The sequence below is a fragment of the Gadus macrocephalus genome, chromosome 3 (assembly GCF_031168955.1).
Source record: "Gadus macrocephalus chromosome 3, ASM3116895v1".
Classification (NCBI taxonomy): Eukaryota; Metazoa; Chordata; class Actinopteri; order Gadiformes; family Gadidae; genus Gadus; species Gadus macrocephalus.
Window position 1 is genome coordinate 11,356,606 of NC_082384.1, and position 8,950 is coordinate 11,365,555.

The window sequence follows — 8,950 nt, forward strand, 5'->3', positions numbered from 1 at the left end:
GTGCAGCCCCATGCCCCCAGAGTCCAATCAGTCATACTCGGGGCCCATTGAGGATGCTTCAACCCGCCATCATTCACACACTCCTCCGAAAAGTTCTGCAGAGAAAATAGTAAAAGCACAATGGCACTCAAATGCTTCCGATTCAAATTCAGAGTACTTTATTGTATTAATCCCAGAGATAATAGATTATGACAATTGCTCGGTCTAACGTGATTAATAATTAAAAATCGTAATAAGTTACGCCAAAAGCTCATGGCGTAACTTAATTTGAAACGTCCATTTCACATTATCTGTCTCGAGGGCCATGCAGACACATAAGTGAGGCCTGAGTTGGATGAGGAGGTCCGGATGTAACAAGCACACAAGAGTTACAATGCAATTATTGATAATTGGTATACATAGTAAGGTTAGTATTTACTGCACATGGTTTTAACTGTCACATGCTGATATGTGTGTGCAGTGAGATGCTTGTTGCAGAGAATATGCTTATAACATGTAGGCCTTTAGTAGAGGATAAAATGTAGAAATATATGGGGCGAAATACAGGATATTCTTAGTTAAAAAGGATCAATATTAAAGGCAATACAGTATAAATGAATCGACACAATAGAGCAGACCTACAACAGGAGAAAATTCCAAAGCATTTACAACCTGCTTTGTTTTGAAATTATTTGATTGGATTGGATTGACGATAAAATATGTAAACTATTAATTTGCAATTCATTCTTTTATTTTTTCTTCAAAAATATTATTTGATAAATAAATAAGTTCCTCATCATGATGAGGACAAAATTATTAAAAAAAACAGTAAGATTCACGTTTTTCTAGAGTGCATGGTCCACTGTTGACCACAAGGTGGAGAACTCACATCATGTACCATCAGTCGAACGAGCCTCTTGCAATGGAACCAAAGTATGAAGGTATTATATGAAGGTATTATTGTAGCAAAAGTCTTTAGCACCTGTAACTGCAGAATTTGAATGCGTTCACTAAAGTCACAGTAAATTTGAAGTCGTATATATTTATTTTGCATGTGTACTCTAAAGTCACAAATGTGTAACAGTACATTTGTAGTCGTAAAAAAAATATTTTTTTTTTTTATACCATTGTAAACACAAAATAGGGTCTACGAGTACGCTAATCTGTGTTACAGATGCACAAATCCTTTTGCCACAATTATTGCGGCGCAGTTGGTGCAAAACACATTCGCACACCCGTGTTTCATAATCTGAGAACATGCCCAAAAGGTGTGCATTCGTAAACCCAAATTTGAACAAATGCATCAGAAGTTGCACATCTGTGAACGCTATGTTAATTCAGCATTTTAATGAGCGAGCACAAAACCATTTTACAACTGCTCGAATCTGCTCCTGCAAGTCTCAGCTGTGGGGTTTTTTGCAGGTTGTTTTGCAACACCCCTAGGTGGTAAATGTGTAGCAAAAGTATTCGTATCCGTAGATGACAGAGCGTCCGTGAGCGGGACAAAATAGTCCCGCCCATAATTTCCTACTCCAATGAAAATCGCCGGCAGGGATGCATTTCTCAAATTACAGTGAAGGCTGGTGGTGATTTTGGGTGGGTGGGCTAAAGAATGCATTACATTTATCAATACTTCACAGGGCTCCAGACGCCATGAGGTCACCTTTATATCTCTGTTCATAACTTTCATATAATGTGAATGATTTTTAAACAAGATTAAGGTGTAGAGAAAGGCATGTCTTTATTTGAAGCACAATTATAAATAAAAAGGAAAATATGGTGTTTTAAGTGCTTCACTGAGCTGAAATTGAACATTTCGAACTAAACCATTAAGCAAAATAAAACTTTTTTTGTGCTTAAAGTATTACACAATTAAAATGTTGACTGGTCTCCCTTTGCGCAAAATGCGGCTGTAGACGATCACACACGCTTTGGTATAGACGTCTGTGTCGCCGTCAATCATGAAGGACATGTAGGCTATAGGCCTACATGTCCTTCCTGATAGATGTGGCGTTTCCGACGTCCGCAGCTGTCTTTTGCTTCAAGGTGTCGCCCATTAGGCCTACTACAATGAATTGTGCACATTCCATCTCATTGCTATACGTCGGGTTGATGTTTAATCCATTTCTCTTCATGAGAATAATTTCGGATTTAAATTGAGAATGGCAACTCCTCTTTGGCAATGTTGTATGCAACATTAAATGAGATCATTTCCGATTCCTTAGAGAACCTTATTGTTACTGCCTGTCGCTGAAATGCAGCTTGGAGAGGGGCCACTATCTCTAGTCTACACACTTGTCACGTCATGTTGGGTTATTTAGACAGCTTTTTAAATGTTTCGATACGAAACGTAGTTGACCCGCTTACAAATGCACTATTACCGGCCATATTCTGACCGCACTCCTGACAGTAAATCTGTACATCGTTTGGTTGATGTGTCCCCAATCTTTTCACTTCCAATTTTTCCTCCAAAGACATTAAAGAAAACCGATTAGAAAGTAAATAATCCACTTCATTCATTTTCATGCTAACGCCCGCCATACTGCACTTGCGCTACTGTGCTGTGATTAGTCGAAGGTCACTGTACTGTAGCTACTGTGCTAGGTCAGACTTTGGGCTAAATTAATTTAGCCCAAATGGGAAGCATATGAAGGGGGCGTGTCAGGGCACCTGTCAATCAAACGTCAATGGAAGCTTACGCTACTGCGTTTGGGCTGAATACATTTAGCCCATTCACAGGAAAAAAACGAAGATGTATATATCCTGGGTTTTTCTGTCACTTTTTGGTGCTGTTGCTCCTTTAGGTTCTACCAAAATTTAAAACAATATGTTCTAAGTTTTTAATAATATTTTTTTGATTTTCACTGTAAGAGGGCTTAGCCCTGTTAGCCCATTTATACCATCCGTCCCTGACTGGGACCCATCGCGTGCCAGCCATGGAGCTATAAAGATCGCATCATTCGTTTCTTTCTGGAGAAGTGAAGAGGGCGTCCTACTGAACGGAGATGGGTATCCTACATTATGTTAAATGAAATGACTTAGTTCAAGTGAATTCCCCCCAAAGTAGCCTATTTCATTAACATGCCGCAAATGTCCTTCAATATATTTTAATGGTCGCCATAACATAAATTCAGAAATGTTAATGCAATACTTTGGGGAGAATTCACTTGAACTAAGTCATTTCATTTAACATAATGTAGGATACCCATCTCCGTTCAGTAGGACGCCCTCTTCACTTCTCCAGAAAGAAACGTATCCCGCGCTGAGTATGCTGCGATCTTTATAGCTCCATGGCTGGCACGCGGTGGGTCCCAGTGTAATTTGAGAAATGCATCCCTGCCGGCGATTTTCATTGGAGTAGGAAATTATGGGCGGGACTATTTTGTCCCGCTCACGGACGCTCTGTCATCTACGGATACGAATACTTTTGCTACACATTTACCACCTAGGGGTGTTGCAAAACAACCTGCAAAAAAAACCACAGCTGAGACTTGCAGGAGCAGATTCGAGCAGTTGTAAAATGGTTTTGTGCTCGCTCATTAAAATGCTGAATTGACATAGCGTTCACAGATGTGCAACTTCTGATGCATTTGTTCAAATTTGGGTTTACGAATGCACACCTTTTGGGCATGTTCTCAGATTATGAAACACGGGTGTGCGAATGTGTTTTGCACCAACTGCGCCGCAATAATTGTGGCAAAAGGATTTGTGCATCTGTAACACAGATTAGCGTACTCGTAGACCCTATTTTGTGTTTACAATGGTATAAAAAAATATATATATTTTTTACGACTACAAATGTACTGTTACACATTTGTGACTTTAGAGTACACATGCAAAATAAATATATACGACTTCAAATTGACTGTGACTTTAGTGAACGCATTCAAATTCTGCAGTTACAGGTGCTAAAGACTTTTGCTACAATAATACCTTCATACCAAAGGAACCCCGTTGATGCATCATGTAGCTAATGTTATTATTACTAAAAGTAATATAGCCTCATAATAACTAAAAGGAAAAAAATGTTAAGAATAATGAAAAAGAAACCGAGTAATAATTGCCTAATTATAATAGTATTAATAAGCAGATGAAAAAAAAATTGGGCCTTGATAAATTCGATGCATTGTGGGTTTAAATATAAAGAGTTTTTATTCCCCATGGAAACAAAAGGGTGGGATCTTCTACCTCGGTCAAATGCAGACATGCCAAACTTGAAAAGGAATGTCCTAAATGATAAAGCAGAGTTCAGGTCCAAGGTCAGAGAGTGAGAGAATCCCCCCCCCCCCCCCCTTTCCCCTCTGCCTGTAACCACCACTCCCACCACTCCCTGACTTTGTAATCATCGCTCCCTGCGGCGGCCATTTTGTGTCTATCGGCCTTATCTCCTGTTTGCAGTTTCCCCACTCTGTCATTACTCTGCCATTAGTTTTTGTCTAAACCACAGGGCTGTAGCTGACCTTACAGTCCCTCCAACAACTGGTTTACAAGATAACAAATGAATGTACACACAAAAACATTGACACACACATATTAATTCACAAACACCCAGGCTCACACGCACATACAGACGAGTTTGCATGTGGGCAAACAAACAAAATAGATTCAGTTGAATCAAAATAGATTCAGTTGACAATACGATTCAAGCATTTTGGCTTCTTTTTTATAACCCTCTCAAAGTCAGCGAATATAAAGAATAAAAAATCATATTCTTCTGACTCTTCAACCTCCTCCCCATTTCCTGTTACCCTCACACTGAAACTTCCTGACTCCTTTGACTCTCTCACTCCTCTAGATTGCATTTATTGACCCATTGTCTGCACCAAGAATCGACTGTACACATTCTAAAGAACTTTGGTAAATATCCATGCCAATGAAACCAGAGGGCCCAAAATGGTCAATGGTAGCTCTCAGATGCTTCATTCCCGTTTTCCTCAGCAGGCATTCCACACAGTCAACACAGAGTTTCCAATATCTGTCTGGACGGTGTCCTCTTCCTGGTCGATGACGGGAATAAGATACTCCTATAATATCAAAATTAGGATTAATGCACACTTAAAGGAATACTTAACCGGTGGAGACATGAATCTGTATTGAAAGTGAGTCATACATTTAGTGGAATATTAACATAAATTTCAAATTTTGTGCCTTCTTGACCGAGAAAAGACAGACAGTGACTTTTTGGCTCTTGAGGGTTGAAGACGACAACTCATCTTGAGGATTGAAGACGACAACTCCAACAATGCCAATCAGCATTCACTCCCTGAGGAACGTAACATAACAGCCAATAAGTGTTCACTCCCTGCAGTCCAGCGTGAACATCAGCATGGAGGAGAAGTGATTGTTGACGTTTGCGGACTCCCGGAGCCCTATATCTAAATTATATAATATTATATAATATATAGGTATCTATAAAATATAATATATAATATCACGGCCAAAAGCTGTGTGTGCCTCTGGATGATATAATGAATTAAAGACTGCGTCGGGTTCTCGGACGTCTCTGGTACTTCCACAACAAGTAAAGACTCGTAGTGGGGGTTATCTCGGAGTCCTTCACGGGTTCGGGCACCCGACAGGTGACCGGCACAATGTCGATGAAGCGGGGGAAAAATAATGTGGATACTGTGTCGGACACGTGTGCTGGTCAGGTCAGACGCCTGAACAGCGCGGGTCGGTTGCGGGTTTTGCGACTGTGAGCGATACTTCTCTGGTGCTGGAGATGTTATTCAGGAGCAGAGCCAGTAAACTAAAACCGTCCACGGTGGATGATGTGCTTTTTTTTTTTGCACAGCAATCTAAAACACCACACCAAACACCAGTTAGTGTAATTCCCCGGCGTTCCATCTAATGTGTCTAATTTTCCTTCGGTAGCGGGTCTGTCGTCGGTATCAATTTATAGCGTGTCTGGTCGGGTGCAGAATGTAATAGGCTACTCGGGTACGGTATGGGTTGGGTTGCAAAGTAAGACCCGGCGTGTATTGATAATTGGCCATGGCGGAGAATGGTGTACTGCAACTTCAGATTGATATGGAACTGCGAACCACGTCATGGAGGAGAAAAGGATTGTTGCCAGCGATTGTCTCCCGCCGGAGCCCCGCTGCCCGCTTTCGCGAGAAACCACCGCCTTGGCGCTGCCCGCTGCCTGCTTCCGAGGCGGAGGTGCCCTGGCGCGGGCAGCGGGGCTCCGGCGGGAGACAATCACGGGCAACAAACCCTTTCTCCTCCATGTCGCGGTTCAGTCTACCTCAGAATGATTGAAGAGTGGAAGAACCAGAGACGTCGGAGAACCTGACGCAGTCATTTGAGATGATATTATGAATAAACGACTGCGTCGGGTTCTTCGACGTCTCTGGTCCTTCCACATCAGTTTGAAATTGCAGTTCAATCTGGACTTCAGAGCCAGTGAAAGCCAACGTTTCTTCCTCCAATTCATTCTCCACCATGGCCGAGAATCAATACACAGGACTCCAGCTGTTTCCCATTGCAAATTCGCTTCTGCCATGGTCTGAGGTTTGTGTCGGTCTAATTCTCTAGCTAAGCAGTGAAGAAACATGGCGGACATTGTGTTTACATCTCGTACGCGAGCTCCCGCCCCCCTCATTCCTTATTGATGGGCTTACAAATTTGCTGAACCAGTGGTTTGTAGTCCTTCAGCCATTCTACTGACCTGACGTGAAATGCATCATTTGACGTCAGGTCAGTAGAAATGTAAGGAGGACAGCTGGGCCAAGGGAAGACTGGGTAAGTCTGAGGGAAGAATTTTTTTTTTTTTATATTATAATAGCAAATTCATAATAGAACGCCGGTTCTGTATCGGTGAAGTATACCTTTAAAGGGCACCTAAATGGTTGTGTTATGTTCCACGTTTCTAAAGATAAAAAAAAGCAAAAACTTCTGGATCAGCGATGGGATGTTGTAGTTGATCAACTTCCACAGTTGGTATGGCGTTGTGTTGTTTTCAGTTCTCAGTGGCCTTTTGTCTCTTCCGCCTCGGAAAACATCCAGCGCTCTTTGCACACCTGGCACAAAGACCTGATGGCAGCTGCAACGATCTGTGGTGCTGCTGTAGGTATGTGGTAGTGGAACTGTCCAGCCTAAGCACCCTTCTAGCTGGCCCAGGTCGCTAGCTTCCAGCAAGTCAGGGCAGGCAGTGAAGAGTCCGATAGCGGCTGGTCAGACTAAGGAAAGCTGAAAGGGCTCAGTTGATCAGTTGATTGGTGAAAAGTAAGCTACTGGCGGTGGTCCTCGCTCTATCAGCATTGTCCATGATGTGTCATCAGTTTGTAGACCATTCATCCCTCTGACACCTCCGTCTGCCAATACCCCATCCATGCACCTGAGGTGGTTGGGTGTTTCGGGTCTTTCAACATCAGACACCGGTTCCCCGGCGACCCAGCCAGGGTTGATCAGGGCCCAGCTTGCATCCCAGCAGCATTCGCCCATGGGTACATCACATGGCTTCAAATATGTTTGAACTAGTATACAACTAGCACTTACCAACTCAGACACAAGAGAGCAATAAATTAACACGAATGAGGTGTTGCAGTAAATAAACTAGCAGCCCCGTTGTCTCAACTAAGCACAACTGTTGCAGTTAATTAACGTTAAGCAGAACGACAAATTAGCAGTAAGCAGTATAATTGAACCAGCTACATTTGTAAGGAACCTTGTTGTGACCTTAACCTGAATAACCTCCACATGTAAAGAAAACAATGACGATCGATGAAAGAACTACAAAAACAGTACAGTAAGTATATTATTATACACTACTCAAACGAATGTACCCCAATGTATCCATGCCCACTGGTGGACTTAAAACCTTAAAAAAACTGGTCGGAAAATACATTCGAAAAATGCTAACCCTACCCCAAAAGAAAATTGGTTCAACAAAATACGCAATCGTATTTCAAGAAAAGTAATGGAACAAAGTCACTTAGCCAATTCATGGTTTATTTATCAACAGTCTTAACTTACAGTTCCGTACCATACCAAAATAAACCATAGAATTTGTAACAAATCATACCAAACCACACCACAACACACCAGACCATACCATACCCTATCATACTATACCACACCACACAATACCATACCCTTTCATTCTATACCACACCACACAATACCATACCCTTTCATTCTATACCACACCACACAATAACATACCCTATCATTCTATACCACACCACACAATACCATACCCTATCATACTATACCACACCACACAATACCATACCCTATCATACTATACCACACCACACAATACCATACCCTATCATACTATACCACACCACACAATACCATACCCTATCATACTATACCACACCACACAATACCATACCCTATCATACTATACCACACCACACAATACCATACCCTATCATTCTATACCACACCACACAATAACATACCCTATCATACTATACCACACCACACAATAACATACCCTATCATACTATACCACACCACTCAATACCATACCCTTTCATTCTATACCACACCACACAATACCATACCCTATCATACTATACCACACCACTCAATACCATACCCTATCATACTATACCACACCACACAATACCATACCCTATCATACTATACCACACCACACAATACCATACCCTATCATACTATACCACACCACACAATACCATACCCTATCATACTATACCACACCACACAATACCATACCCTATCATACTATACCACACCACTCAATAACATACCCTTTCATTCTATACCACACCACTCAATAACATACCCTATCATTCTATACCACACCACACAATACCATACCCTTTCATTCTATACCACACCACTCAATAACATACCAAAATGCACCATATTTCACGATACCATACAACACTCACACCATACTACACCAGACCCACAACATAACACTATACCATTGTTTAATGAAATATTGACAAACCACAGCTGTGTGTGTGTGTGTGTGTGTGTGTGTGTGTGT